The following is a 17,080-nucleotide window of genomic DNA, read 5'->3' on the forward strand; positions in this document are numbered from 1 at the left end:
AAAGAAACACATCGGGCAAACGCTAAATCGACGCTTGTATTAATAATAAACAAATGTGTGCAAATCTAAATTCACTAATATACAATTGATGTACACAAGGGACTTGGAACAACCAAAATACTTCAGAAAACCTTACATGACCTTACATGCACCTGTGAGCCGTATACCACTTGAAATTAGGTATTGCTTGAATTATGTTATTTGAATAGGGTATTGTCTGAATTACATTATTCGAATGGGGTATTGTCTGAATTACATTATTTGAATGGGGTATTGTCTGAATTACATTATTCGAATGGGGTATTGTCTGAATTACATTATTCGAATGGGGTATTGTCTGAATTACATTATTTGAATGAAGTATTGTCTGAATTACATTATTCGAATGGGATATTGTCTGAATTACATTATTCGAATGGGGTATTGTCTGAAGTACATTATTTGAATGGGGTATTGTCTGAATTACATTATTTGAATGGGGTATTGTCTGAATTACATTATTTGAATGGGGTATTGTCTGAATTACATTATTCGAATGGGGTATTGTCTGAATTACATTATTTGAATGAAGTATTGTCTGAATTACATTATTCGAATGGGATATTGTCTGAATTACATTATTCGAATGGGGTATTGTCTGAAGTACATTATTTGAATGGGGTATTGCCTGAATTACATTATTTGAATGGGGTATTGTCTGAATTACATTATTCGAATGGGGTATTGCTTGAACGGTATCTCATTTGATGTTTGTTTGGGTGATAGCTCGTGTTTGCATCAACGCTCTTACACAAATTCAGTTGAATCGACACGTGGTTGTTTTAATACTTCGGCATTTCCTTAAATGGAGATTTATTGGTAATTTCCGGAATGAGCGCTCATGATTTACGGAAAACCGGAAATCAATACACGGCAGATGATTGCAGCGACGTTCATTGGTGTTGCATTTTTTTGATTAAATAGTAAGATTTGATATTTCTGTTTCTTCAGATCAAGCTGCCGATTTAACAACTAACCCAGAATCGAGCAAATGAGAAATTGTTCACCATCAAGCTTTTATTGGGAACATTTGAGGAATTAGTAAATAGGTTGAATTCTCATATAAAATTAATACAAATTTTGCTCTTCTGCCCTTGTTCTTGGGATGGACATGAACCAAAAAAGCAACGTAAAACGCGCCTCGGAAGATCCATGGAACCCTGGAAACTGGGTTATACAAATTTGGATACAAACCTTTAATTCCATTTCACAATTAAATGTGAAGCCTTTCTACATATTATTGACAACTATTAGGGAGTGTGACTCCATTCAAACCAACATGTGGCACATGATAAAGTTACAATACTGTGGAAATATGAGGGTCGCAACATGTACGCAAAGTCCATCACATTGGTTTGCTTTCATCGTTTTACTTGTCACAGAGCGAGTGCAGCGAAGGTTTACTAAATCAATAAGATAAAAGCAAAAAAACTGCGGATGCTGGAAATCCAAAACAAGAATAAAAACAAAGATACCTGGAAAAACTCAGCAGGTATGGCAGCATCTGCGGAGAGGAACACAGTTAACGTTTCGAGTCCGATTGACCCTTCAACAGAACAAGGGTCATACGGACTCGAAAGGTCAACTGTGCTCCTTTCCGCAGATGCTGCCAGACCTGCTGAGTTTTTCCAGGTATCTTTGTTTTTGTGTTTTTTTTACACTAAATCAATCCCTGGGATGGAGGGATTGTCCGATGAGGGAAGATTAAATAGACTGGGCCTTTAATCTCTGGAGTTTAGAAGAATGGGAGGTGATTTCATTCAAACATACACAACTCTTACAGGGCTGGACAGGATAGCTGCGGGAAGGGTGATTCCCTTGGCTGGAGGGTGAGGGTTCGAGAACCATGGGACACAGTCTCAGAGTAAGGGGTAGGCCATTTAGGACTGAGATGAGGAGCAATTTCTTCACCCAGAGGGTGGTGAACCTTTGGAATTCTCTACCCCAGGTGGCTGTGGAGGCTCAGTCACTGAGCATGTTCAAAACTGAGATCGATAGGTTTCTATATATGAAAAACATCAAGGAATAGGGGATAGTGCAGGAAAATGGTGTCGAAATAAAAGATTAGCCATGATCTCATTGAATGGCAGAGTGAGTTCGAAGGGCTGAATGGCCTCCTCCTGCTCCTACTTCTTATGTTTAAGAGGCTAGTCACACTCCCTAATAGTTGTCTATAATATGTAGAAAGGCTTCACATTTAATTGTGAAATGGAATTAAAGGTGTGTGTCCAAATTTGTATAACCCAGTTTCCAGTGTTCCATGAATCTTCCGAGGCGCGTTTTACGTTGCTTTTTTGGTTCATTTCCATCCCAAGAACAAGGGTAGAAGAGCAAAATTTGTATTAATTTTATATGAGAATTCAACCTATTTACTAATTCAAATGTTCCCAATAAAACGCTTAACTGCAGCCCCTTCATTTATGCCATCGATGCCTGCAGATCTCCAGTTGAGAGATACTAGGATTAATCACTTCACTTTCTTCATTGATCCCCAGCAAGAAATGCTGTCAGGAAGCAAGGTTATCCATAATACAACTGGGTGTACTCCATTAAAATTCTTGGCACATTCCACATTTTCTTGTATCCGGCCAGAAACTACTTGTTAAAGGTCTAAAGCTGTGGCCCTTGGCAAAAAGTTGGCGAAAATATTGCTCTGATTGTATTTAACTAATGGATTTAGTCATTGTTAAGACTTCAGAATTCATCATAAAAACAACCATCCTTTTATAAGGTTGGCATCGTTTGTATCCTCTTCATATTCTGTTTTTCTTAGCTCCTGCTCTCCGATTTTAAATCTTTATTCACCGATTCAACATTTTCTTTAATTTGCCTAAACAAATTGTTGTGTCAGTTTTAAATTTCCTTCTTCCAATATCTGCTACAAGGCTGAATCTCATTGCCTTACTCGCATCAGATTGCCCCTCAGCCTCCGAGCTTTTCATCATTTCAGACACACTCCGCAATGTTATATTAAAACTGATCTCTCCGCTGCTCAATAAGCAATTTTGCCCTAATTCCCCGATTTCCACTCAATTTCAAAGTTATTGGTATCTTTCATTTCTCTGATTCTCATAATGTTCATAGCGGATCTACAATGATATTACTGATGGTAAATTGCACTGCATGGTTTCTAATAATTTAATGTCATGTAAAATATATTGTATTGTTCTATCATGACGGGAGTTTGGCCCTTCATACACAGTTACACATTTATAACCCTATCCTAATAGGCGTGAAGGCACTCCCTCGAGGAAAGGCTGAACAATGCTTTTTCCTCATGTTGCTAAGAATGCTTCCTTTTACTTTTGAAACATTGCCCTCCAACCCCACCCCTCTCGTTCTGCAGCTGAAATTCTTATGCACACCTTGATCACTTCAAAGCTGTTTTGTCTCCGATACTCCTCTTGATGGTCTTCATAAACTACTAGTCATCCAGAGCTTGTAACCCACGTTCTTAACCTTTTGAAAGGCGAAACCCTCATTGTCTTATGTTTATTTCTCTTGTGACCGACCAGAAACTACTTTAAGATCCTAATCCTAATGTTAAAATACCTCTATGGCTATACCTGCTCATTATCCTCTAGCTCCATGTTCCTTGTTGTACCCTCTGCCTCTTCCTGGTTCTTTATCTTGCGATCCCTAGTTCCTTCAGCCTACCCCTCCACAAGCATCCCTACCTTGGCGCCCCATGTCCTACTTTGAAAAGGCCCTTATTTTGATTCCACCCCCAAACCTATCTTCCCTTTTTTCTGTCAGTTACATGACCATTCTTTGTCCGCCATCTTGTGAGATGACAAAATGTCTCTACAGATGAGAAGCAAAATATAGGAAGTGCAGTTGTTGAACTGGACGCTAATTGTTGACGGAAACTTTCTCATTAGACTGTCGGTTACTTATCAATTCTCAGCTCCAAGCCCTGGGCAAAGCATTCTTCATCAGGGATAGTAGAAACCAACAGGAAATGACGGATTTGCCGTCTATTTTTTTTAAAAGACGCTGCTTGTATATTGATTGGTAAGTGTTCTGTCTGTTTACAAGTATTTGAATTTCAGATAAGCAGGTTCAAATGGGACAGAGACTTTGCGTGTACTTTGAGGTGTGACATGAAGCATTGTTAGAGAATTCCAAAGGTTCACCACCCTCTGAGTGAAGAAATTGCTCCTCATCTCAGTCCTAAATGGCCTACCCCTTATTCTGAGACTGTGTCCCCTGGTTCTCATTTCAGGCTCTTCCTTTTACTCTGCCCATCTATAGTGGTTTCCAATTATTCATTGGTGCTATATATAGTTGAATTATTCCAGACAAAATCGTCTCATGTAACCAAACAGCCCTTCTCTCAATTTATTTTATTTTCATATTCCGTCTGTTCTTGTTCTCTCTAAAGACCTTACTGAGCACTGCTGTAAAAAGCCAACGTCCTTTATCCTGGCTCTAGTGCGCGTTCTGTAATATGAAAACATTTTTACAGTGTCACCATTACAATTATCTCTTCATGGAGCTGTTTACGGTTTTACTTCCTGTTTCTTAACATACATTGAACACAATTCGAAAAAAAACGTTGCCTGTAAGAATAATAAAGATTGCAACAACCTCCATTTCACGTTAAGCATTTAAACTATTTAATGCTCGTTGCAGGCCAACAATATCACTTATTGAATACCTTTGTAAATTTTTCACTTGCATTTCTGACAATAGGTGAGTTATAATATTCGTTTTTTCTCTTTGTTATAACTGTGCAATTGCTAGATAAATACCTTTCACTTTGCGAAGGTCTACCTCACATATACATCAAGAGCATTCTTCTAGGTTGACTCCTCATAACGGATTTCATTTCGATCATTGGTATAGTGGAATTCGGTGGTGGTAATGAATAAAACGGGTTCCCTTCCTTCTCTCCAGAAACTCCAATTCCACAACCAGGAACTGAAGCTTTACGTGAAATCTGGCTCTAAAATGTGTCATAGGTATGAGAAAACTAGAATTAGAATCATAGGATGACACTGCAGGGACGGAGGCCACTCGGCCCATTGTATCTGTTCCGGCCCTTTGAAAGAGCTATCTAATTAGTCCCGCTCTTTCCCCCATACCGCTGCAAAATTCCTGCCATTCGGTATTTATCGATAAGCTGCATTCGATATAATTTTTGAGGAAACGGTAAACAAGAATATTAGACATTTAAAAAAAATATTGTGTAGGGAAGTCGAAAGTCCCAAGTTCCTCTGAACGAAAATGCCCCAAGTTTCACTTTCTCTCGGCTGCGGTGCTGTGGCGGGAAACCCGCCATAATAAGAAATGACAGGACATTCCCTCCGTTTAGCTCGGACCGCTTTGGGATTTACAATCTCCTCACTAATTACTGCATCCCTCCTAGAAACCTAATGTATAAAGTCTACTCCAGACCTGATGCTTAGGTTATAATCGTATAAGATCCTGCTCTTGACAGCGTGGCAAAAATGGACCTTAATAAAAGTGAATCTAATAAGGCTTCTATAACAGCTAATGAGGCAGTCACCAAAATAACGTGCAACATTCGCACGCTTGACGACAATGATACTTGTTGTCTACTGGTAATCGTCTTCGCGGCGGAAACAAACTTTTCTGTTTACTATCTCGGTTGGGTGTAAAAGGCACGAAGCAGAAAGCCAGCGAGCGCACGAGGCGATCTCGGTGCTGATTTTCCCCTCCGAATTGTAACTGTTTCCTGTTGAAGCAGCGAGTCTGCAGCAAGCAGAACAACGTCAACGCCCGCAACTGGTAACCTGCACATACTTAAAAGTTCCTAGTGGCCCTGATTAACAAGTTGACAATAACATGGCGCATCAACCAGTAATTTGCTTGGTAGATTTCTGCTCATATGCCAAGACTCAGGAATATTTAAAGTGAGGCAGGCTAAATGTAAAACGAACAATTTCTACTTTTAACCTCCTTCAGTGTATCTGCAATGTGACCTTAGTTGTGGAATCCATGTTCAGATGATAATGCGCTCCTTTCAGTGATATTTGTAATTTTGTAAATCGGTAATTGGCATGTCCAGCCACATGATAAGATCTTTCATGGAGTGGTAGGACTCATTGGAGCACCAAAGAACCAAGAGATAGACTGTTAGCGTTTAGAAAATGTTTGCTTTGAGGCTAATGTTTTCTCGCAGTTCTTCAAATTCTATTGAATGGGAATGGAACAGGTAGTTAGTACACGAGAAAAGCAAAACGCATACACAGAAGTCGTGTTCCAGTGCTTTTTCGCAAAATAGTATGTTTCACTCTGTAATCATCAAAGACTCCAGCTATCCTCACTCAGAAACAAAATACTTATTAATCGGAATGCCATCCAACATTTCTGAAGAGGTTACAACTGAACTGAATGAGCTATTGCAACTGAGTATGATACCGATATAGCACTAATACTGACCCGGGTGTTGGAAATTATTCTGTATTTCACAACTTTGGGTTCCCATTGCATGAGTACAATGACCAATTATATCGGTCGCAGGCAGGTCACTGGAGTGCAGAAGGGTTAATTTTAAACACTAAAAGAACAATTGCTTGGCCATAATGTTCCCCCCATACAACTGGCTGCCCGTGGAGATTATGACAACAGCTAACTTTATATTTGGGAGATGTCTTTTTCATTTAATTTTTGTAACATGTCAAGCCTATTAAACTGTGTAAATTACAATGAAACATATGTAACATTTTTTGCAACTTTTTTTACCTTGCAGCATAATTGTCCTAAAATGTAAACTTCCTTACAGTTACTATTATTTGTAGATTGCGGAAATAAAGGAACTTATAGAGCAGTTAACAATTTATATATTTAGAAAGCGTGCAGGTTTGAAACCAGTAACCATTGAAGCACCTTTTCCTCAGTCTTCCTAGAAAGCTTGAACGGATCTCCAGCAGCATAGCTCATTCTGGTGATTCCTTCTCCTGGCCACCGTGTCCTTAAATTTTCATGAGCTATGTTTCTTGACCAGAATACATTCTCCAATCCACATTCTGTCTGGTAGCTAACAGAAAAACAACCATTTTCCCCTTGCTGACTACAACCATTGCTGTCCCTGTCTCTCTCTTCAGGACTCTGTCTCTCTGTCCTATGTTTCTCAATCAGTATGTCTGCCCAAGGCCAGGCCAACTGCATCTGCCTTTGTGTTCTGGTGTGAAAATTAACACTTGCATTTCAACAGAACTTGACTAGCATCCCCAGTCCCCATGGTAACCAGGTCACATCAGCAGGGCAGACATACCAGGAGGTCACATGTTCATTTTTTAAATGTTGAATTAAAAGAGACAATTTAAAACATAACCATCTTGTACAATCTTGCATTTTTAACACCTCCTCACTAAAATATGAAAAGATTATTACTGTGGTAACATAGGTTTTGACAATACTACCAACATTTAACATTGTTAGCACTCTAACCATTAACTTACTATATACAGTACAAGTAATAATCTCCCACTTTGTCACATTTCATCATTAAACAGTGTGTCTTGGCAGCACAATCTCATGTGACAATTAAGATTTAACGTTCAGCAATTCCAACTCTCCAGTGAATGAAAGTTCATTTTGCTATTAGTGGCTTCACTTTTCATCCTTCATCTGTAGTAAGTCTTATTTCTCATTTTGCATAGTTTTTTTTTAGCTTTCCCAGGTGCTGGGTTATAAAATGTTTCACTTGGTCAGCTTAACTTTGTCAAGAATGTCATTGATATCTGACAATCCCTCTGGATTCAGAAACTTCCTTTGTTTTTCTTTAACACTATACATCTGAATGTCATAAGGTGTTAACCTTTCAGCACAGTCTTTAAATCACCCCATTCATCTTTTACTTCCAAATCTCCATTCTCTTTCATGGATCCAAGTTCTTTAATGTCCAAGTTCATAAAGAAAAACCCAACCAGCCACACAATTGAATTGTCCCCCTCCTATTTAAATGCAGGATACTGCTCATTTCCATGATTTAACCTTTCAGTTTTCTTTTCCAGGAGATGCAGATTTAACACTGCATCCTTTTTTTTTACAAGCAGTTCATTCTTCTGCTTTAAGAATTTCATGAAGGTTATGTTGTTGACCAGATAATAAATCTTGGTACTCTATTTTTTAGTCAGTTCATGAATTATTTGTTTCTTTGTCTTCCCACCCAGCACATGCCTTGTCCAATTCTTTTCCAACAAGGGCAACAGTGTCATCATTTTGAAGTTTTAATTTGCAGCCAAGAACACAAATCCCTCCTCATAGTGCCATGGTATCAATGTTACTTATAGTCTCAGTTCAAAGCACTGCATTCCTTTGTTCCATCATTTGGAGTGCTGCTGTTATAAGTTTTGACATCTGTTGCTCAGGTTCAGTCTGTAGGTTCAATTCAGACAGCTTTAATTCATCAGAACAGAAAGTGTTGGAAAAATTCAGCAGGACTGACAACATCTGTGAAGGGAGAAATAGAATTAACGTTTCAAGCCCAACAATCAATTGATGAAGAGTCATATGGACTCGAAATGTTAATTCTGTCTTCCTCTCCACAGATGCTGTCAGACCTGCTGAGTTTTTCCAGCAATTTTTGTTTTTGTTTCAGATTTCCAGCATCTGCAGTATTTTGCTTTAATAAAAATATTTCACACTTGAACATCATTTTTTATAACCTTTTATATTCTGATCTATTCAAACAATGTGAACATTTGAAGCTATTGGTTTCTATTGCCTACTGGTACAGTGTTTTCTGAAATCACGATATGCACTCCCACAAGTGCCTCAGTTTTGACTTTTAGTTTCCAATAGTTTGCCTTCATATGTCCTCTCTTTGACAAAAATAATATATTGTTCCCCTTGACTCATATTTATACTTCATACTGTCGTTTTAAGTACTCTGAATATGTCTTTTCATTTCTGTTCTTTCTCATTGTATCCAGAATTTTATTTATTATTAGATCTGTTACTTTCCCAGTTTTTGTTTCAGTTTACAAACAATGGTCTACTGCTACTCACATGCTTGTGGGACAATTCCTATTCATCAGCCATTATTTCAGCTGCTCATATGTTTGAAACATTGTGGCATTCTAGGTAGTACCTTATTCCTAAAGGGAAACTACTTTTAAATTCTTCCATTAGCACTAGCTTTCTAAGATATGTAAAATTTTGTTCAATCTTCATAGATCTATACCAATTATCAAATATCATTTCTTTTTCTCTGGCAAATTTCTCAAAAGCCTGATTCTGTTTCTTCCTTAAATTTCTAAACTTTTGCCTGTATGCATCTGGCACTAACTCAAAGGCATCAAGAACAGTAGTTTTCACTGTATCACAGTCACTAGATTGTATATCTGAAAGAGAAGAGTATACTTCTAATGCTTTCCCCATGAACACACTACAATAAAACCATCCAACTTTCTTGCTTACCCTTGACCTGATTCTACGCTGACGGTAGCACGTTCTGTCATAGCCTACTCTGTAATTATCCTCTCTACTACGCCCAGCTGACCATGGCTACACTACATGCTGCAACTGCTTCTCCTCTCCCAGTTGCTGGCCCACCCCTCTCCACCCCTCTCCACCTCCCAACCCGGTTGCTGAGATGGACACCACTGCAGCTCCTCCTTAGTGAACCACCCCACCTCAGAATTGGTGGACCTCATCTCCCTGTGCAAGTTCATAGGTATAAAGGTCAGTAGCCCCCACTAAGGTGTGCACATCCATATAAGGAGACCAAGTTACTTACCCCAAACACAATCATTAGTACCTGCCTCAAGTATTTATTCCTATAATCACAAGCCTTTGCCCATTGGATGACATCCAGCTTGTTGCTTTCCCATTTTATACTGCTGATTTTATACTTTTTCAGATCTCAATAATTTGCCGTTGTGCACTTGCCTCCTCCAACCTACTGAGTTGCAGATATAGCACGTGACCTGTGTGTGGTCAGGAAAGAGCTATTGCAATTACATAATTGCATATAATTACTGTCTTGACTGCTACAATTTGCTTGTCATTTCAGCCAAGGGAGTTTCCCACTTCATTCCCAACCTTTTTTTATTCATTCATGGGATGTGGCCGTCACTGGTTGGACCAGCATTTATTGCCCATCCCTAATTGCCCTTGAGAAGGTGATGGTGAGCTGCTTTCTTGTACTGCTGAAGTCCATGTAATGATGCTGTAATACTTCATGGGATCTTGCACCCAGTGCTGCCACCTTTGGTGGGTTTGTTCTGCCAGTGGGGCAGGACATATCTAGGGATGGTGATGGAGGAGTCCAGGATGTTGGCTGAAAGATATGGATCTGTGAGTATGACTATGTCAGGCAGTTGCTTGATTAGCCTGAGGGACAGCTCTGCCAATTTTGGTCCAAGTTCCTGGATGTTAGTGAGGTGGACTTTGAAGTGTTACTGGGCTTTTCAAATTCTGCCCAAGATGGTGCAGATGGTTGGTCCTGTTTTATTCTTATTGTTTTTTGTAATAGTTTTGACACAACTGAGTGGTTTGCTAGGCCATTTCAGGAGGCCATTTCAGGAGGCAGTTAAGAGCACTGTTGTGGATCTCGAGTCACAGCAGATTTCCTTCCCTAAAGGACATTGGTGATCCAAGTCAGTTTTTATGATAATCTGGTAGTTGCATGGTTACCATGGTTGATTTTAACACTTTTTATTCCAGATTTTATCTAATTAACTGAATTTAAATTCCCCAGCTACCATGGTGAGGTCATATCTCTGGATCTTTAGTCCAGGCCTCTAGATTACTAGTCCAGTGATATAATCACTTTATCACCATACTCCAGCATCTAACAACCAAACTTGTGTCCAATTTAAAGAACCTCACAGGTTGATTTAAGGCCCTTTGGAACTAACATGAGAACATTCTAGTGTGGATGTAGGTGCTTATCCTCCACACAAATAGTTGTCCTAATCTCTGTGCCCACCCTAGCTCTAGAATCACAGATTCTTACAGGAAGATGGAAGCCATTTGACCCATCCCATCTGTGTCAGCTCCTAGAGCTTTCCAATAAAGATTCCTTTATTCCTTTAATCTCTGTTTCTTCATCTACCTATCTAATCTACTCTTAACATGCCTATGATTCAATCCCTAACCGCAGTGCCCTTTCCACAGTCTCATACCACTTGTGTAAAAAGGCTTCTTCGGCTCTGTGCCCTAACTCTGTTATGTTAAATTTTATATTTATGTCTTGCTCTAGACCACTCAATTTCCACAGTTTCCTTCTATCTACTCTGTTTGGTCTTTTCCATTTTTTAAAACACATTTATCAAATCATCCTTTAAACTGCTTTGTTCCAGTGAAAACCTCCCCAGGTTCAACCCCAAATTGGTTACTGCATTTCTTACATGACAAGTATGATTATATCTCCCAAAGTACTTCACTGGCTGTAAAGTGCTTTACGATGTCCTGTGGCTATGAAGGGAACTATAAAAATGCAAGTCTTTTTTAAACAGGTAAGTTACTTTATTTGATTGAACAAAGAACATTTGATGTAAATACAGGAAACCTGAAATAAAAACAGAAAATATTGGAAATATGCAGAGGGCAAGTCCGCATCTGTCAGCAGAAAAGAACAGATTAAGGATTGGTGATTCCTTCATCAGGACTCATGAGTGAAATATAGCCCAGCATTTCTACCAGGCTGGGAAGACATGACAACACATTTTATTTATATAACACTCTAAACCAAAACTTGGTCAAAAAGGTAGGTTCTACAGAGTGTCTTAAAGGAGGAACAAACTAGGGGACACAGTTTAAAAGCAAGGAGGCTCTCATTTAAGACAGAGATGAGATTAATTTTTTTCTCTTATGAATCTTTGGAATTCTCTTCCCCAGAGATCAGTGGAGGCAGGGTCATTGGATATATTTAAGGCAAATAGTTTCTTGACTAACAGAGGATCTGAAGAGGGCAGGCAGAATGTGGAGTTGAGGCCACAATCAGATCAACCATGATCTTATTGAATGGCAGAGCAAGCACGAAGGGCTGAACGGCCTACTCTTGCTCCTAATTCATGTGTTCATATGTTCGTACATAAAGTGAGGCAGAGGTAGGGAATGTATTGCAGAATGGTGGGGCTATTAAAATCGGGATGCGAAGGAGGGCAGGATTAGAGGAAAGTTCTGGGGCTGGAGGAGATAACAGGGATAGGGAGGGGTGAGGCCATGAAGGGATTTAAAACAAGGATGTGAATTTTAAAATTAAGTCTTCCTTTTACCAGGAGCCAGTGTAGGTCAGGGAGCACAGGGCTGATAGGTGAACGGGATTGGGTTCAGACATGGGCAGCAGAGTTTTGGATGACCTCAAGTTTGCAGTGGGTAGAATGTGGGAGACCAGCCTAGAGTGCATTGGAATAATCAAATCTAGAGGTAACAAAGGCATGAATGAAGATTTCAGCAAAGGTATGTATTATGTATATAGAGGACCCCAGGTGACTGAAATGGTATACCAGTGACATGATATTTGTTTAAACAGGAGAATGGCCAAGAATAGAACTGTAAGGATTATAAATTGAAAGCAAAGGAGCAAGACAAGTCTATTCATAATGTTATTGGCAATGCGACTTGAAACCCTCCAGGAACTTGTTTTGTGTCTAACTTGTTAACACCCACATCTTGTACAAACTGATCTGTTGGGGCTTACCTTGTCTGAGGCCGTGGACAGACTGTATTGCACATGGGGAAATGTCTTTGGTATCGTTCTGGCCAAGTCTGTGCAATGGAAACCCCAAAAGATTGTAGCTGATGATGCAAACCGAAAACTGGTTAAGGACACGTTGAGGAGCGAGAAGCAGCTTCTTGATCACAGTTCCTTTCATATGGAGCGGATGGAGAATTACAAATGACTGTTAGGTTTGGGATTTGTTAAGGGGGATGTTAGCTCCAGCCGGTTGTTTCTCGAATCAGTGCTCATACAGGTCGGATCACGGTACTTCGGTCTGTTTTCCTGCTTCTAATTTTAAATGCGGCTCATTGCTGTCTTGGACACAGAGAAGTCAGAACCAGTCCTTCATGTGCTGGCTCTGATGCTCAAAATTAATTAATTTTCGGGATTTGCATTTGAAGAGGGAATTTGCATTTCTATAGTGCCGTTGGGGAGTTTAAGACGTACCAAAGCGCATTACAGCCAATGCTGTAATCTAGGGAAATATGGCAGCCAATTTGCTCCCACAAACATTAACTGAGAATCACCAGATGAACTTTTTTTTAGTGGTGATGCTGGTTGCCCGTGCTTTAGTGAATACTACCCTAGAGGCCTCGGTTTAATATCTCATCCAAAAATGGGCACTTCCAGCAATGCAGCAATTGGCACTGCACTCTGAGCCTTGATGATCAGCTCAAGCCTCTTGAATTAGTCTTGAAACCACAACCTTCCGAATGAGAGGTAAGAGTGTCATCACTATGACAAAAACTGACAAACTAACAATGTTTTACATTTCTGACCTAGTGTATTTCCACAAATATTGCAATTTATTTAGCCATTTGCAGTTACTACATGATGTCTTGAATGGCGGTAATTGCATATCATTGCAAAACTGAATTTCTAAGGACATGCAACTCTAACCAGTGACTGCAGTCGGCCAATCTGCACCCTACATACTTTTCACCGCATGAAATCCCACACGCACAGACAAGGCAGCAGGTGTATTCTGCAGTCTGCAAAAGGGAGCTGATTCTGTGCCACCTGCTGCTCTGTGCAAAAGAAACACCCAAATATGTATTCACACTTTAACAACTTAATGATTACTTCCTCCGCACAGACTGCTTCAATAACCATTATAATGTAAATTCCCAATGTCCAAACAATGAACAATACCTTATATTTATAAAACACACTTATTGTAATGAAATGTCCTAAGGCACTTCACAGGGATATTATAAAGCCAATTATGACACCGAGTCACACGAGCGCCATGGTCAGATGGCGAAATGCTTGGTCCAGCAATTAAAATTGGGGATGTACAACAGGCCAGAATTAAGGGACGCAGGTATCTTGGAGGGTTGTGGGCCAGATGTTGAAGAATGGGAAATAGGCGATCTTAGTAATGGTGTGGATATATGAATAAAAAGATAAACCAGGTAAGATAATGAAAAGATGGGGAGAAAGTAGATGTGGCATCGTAAGCACCTTCTTCTCCAATTCTATAAATGAAGTTTAAAAAATTATTTCATTTTCAGGAAGCATTTAATTTCAAAAGGAGTAATGATAGGGTATATTTCAACATCACTTTGCATTGGCTGAACTGATAAGAAAATCTTCCAGAAAGTCTGGAATTTCCTTGGAGCTATTGACATTTCAAGCCCGAAACTTGAGACTAAAGATAAACAAGTATCAATCTTGTATCTTCGTCACTAGGCTGTTGTTTATGGTTCTGAAGAGAATGCATAATATGATTCTTCTTTTGCCAGATTTTGTTAATATATTTAAAAGTTTAGGCTATGATATTATCAGATTGATACTTTGCCAGTTGTGTATGGACTAGAGTTGACCTAGTAGTATTAATCTGACACCCAGATCATTTCAAAAGTAATTTGTTGATTGCAAAGAAATTTTGAATGTCCTCAGAACATAATTAAACAATATATAAATGTCAATTCTTTCCTTTACTGCACAACTGATCTGCTTTTACAAACCAAAAATGTAATCTTAGTAATCTTCTTCACAGTAATGAGAAAAATGTCATTTCCAATATCCACACCTAGACAGTTTGGAAACTGAGAATTTGATGAGTTGAACATACGGTTTATAAATGCAACCTTATCAGTATTATATAATAAAAAACAGAAAATGCTGGGAAAACTCAGCAGGTCTGGCAGCATCTGAAGAAGAGTCATACGGACTTGAAACATTAACTCGGTTTCTCTCTCCACAGATGCTGCCAGACCTGCTGAATTTTTCCAGTGTTTTCTATTTTTATTTCACATTTCCAGCATCTACTGTATTTTGCTTTTATCTTATCAGTTTTATCCCGAGTAATTATGCATCTATAGCACATTTTTATGTGGAGAGGAATTATCAAATGTAATATTTTCTAGCTCTTTGCATAATTCAAAATATTTTTATTTTTCTAGTGTATTTTATTGTTTCAAATATTCATGCATGTAATAGTATTGGAATCAACAGGCTCTTTGGAAAAAGTACTTTACATAAATGATTCCTTTACTATACAGCATGGGGGCATTTTGTTCAATAAACAAACTAAATGAAGAAATATCTTCAATGCTCCAGTAAAAGGTGTTTTAAGATTTAAGTGTGAAGAAGGGTAGTGCAACATTTAATAATATTTTGATCCATTGTAACTTCTAAACCCTTTACCAAGCCTTCCCTAGTTCTAAACTCCCTTTCTGTGGATTATTGTCACATTCATTAAATAATCAAGATATAATCAAACAATGCTGGAAACTACACAGCAGCCATCAGAAAAGTTTCGGTCAATTTCATATTGAGGTATGAGCATCTGGAGAAAGCTGGACTGACCATAACTGATTTCACTCAACTGAAATGGATGTGGGAAATGAATTAAAAAAAAACAATCAAATGTATTGAGAATTTATTCTGCTTCATGATCAAAAATTTATATTCCTAATCACCAAAAATAGGCCAATATTCTTAACTGAAAAACCCAATGCACTTTACATAAGAGTTTAATGTGGAAATAAGAGGGAATTTGGAACACAGGCACAAGAGGGCAATGTTTTATAAGTCCCTTGTTACCTCAAGAAACAAAATGGATATCTAATTAAACTGCTTCATTCAATTATTCAGCACTTGCTGAATACAATTATTCTGAAATCTGTGTTAAATTCCAATTGGCCATTTTACTGAAATAAGGAAAATAATGCAAAGCCAAAGTTTGGAAGTTCATCCAAAATATTAACATGGGTGTATTGGCAAAAATGAGCAGTTGTCCAAAAATCATCAGTGTCCCTATCCCTGTAAAACATCACATAACACTAATGTAAACATGTTAGGGGATCATGTAGGATGGTGGCTGAAATTGTTTAAACTTCTTCATAGTTCTTAGCCACAGGCAACACTTGGGCTTTAATTGAGCTCTTCCTGTGCCACAGATGAGTTAACCTATACTAGATGCAGCCCCATGGATGAGATAACCCATCAAGTGAGACCTCACATTGCAACTTGTCAATGAAGTAATTATTTTTGCAAAATGCAATCATCACTATTTCATGTCAGCTATCAGCTAATCAGAAACCAACATTTTCAAAGTGTCTGCACCTTCATGATAGAAAAAGATATAATATTTCCATTTATAGAGCACCTTATCACTTCAGAACATCTCAGTTGATTCCTGCAAGTAATTATACTTTTGGATTGCAGTGACTGTTATATGAGAAGGGATTAATTGAAGTAGTGTGATCTGAAACTGGGGTCCTAAATCTTAATAAAAGAAACTAAGAAGGTATGAGGTGTGAGTTGGCTAAGATAGATTTGGGAACTTCATTAAAAGGTATGACAGTGGATAGACAATGGCTAATATTTAAACAGTGAATTTATGCATTGCAACTTCTATACATTCCTTTCTGGTGCAAAAACACAACAGGAAAAGTGACCCAGCCATGGCTAACAAAAGAAATTAAGGACAGTATTATGACTCCAAATAGGAATCATATAAAAGTGCTAGAAAAAGTAGCAACCTTACCAATAGTTTAGAATTCAGCAAAGGAGGACCAAGAGATTTTTTTTTATTCATCCAACGTCGTGGTGGGTTGCTGGCTAGGCCACCCCTAATTGCCCTTGTTTGGAGAGCATTTAAGAGTCAACCACATTACTGTGGGTCTGGACAGGTAGGCCAGACCAGGTAAGGACATCAGATTTCCTTTCCTAAAGGACGTTAGTGAACCAGATGCATTTTTACATTTGACAATGGGTCATCATTAGACTTTTAATTCCAGATTTTTATTGAATTCAAATTCCACCACCTGCTGTGGCAGGATTCAAGCCTAGGTCCCCAGAGCATTACCCTGGGTCTCTGGATTACTAGCCCAGTGACAATACTACCTCATCACCTCCCCCTCATTGATTGATTAAGATAGGTTATAC

This window comes from Carcharodon carcharias, chromosome 1 (assembly GCF_017639515.1).
Source record: "Carcharodon carcharias isolate sCarCar2 chromosome 1, sCarCar2.pri, whole genome shotgun sequence".
In the NCBI taxonomy this organism is placed as follows: domain Eukaryota; kingdom Metazoa; phylum Chordata; class Chondrichthyes; order Lamniformes; family Lamnidae; genus Carcharodon; species Carcharodon carcharias.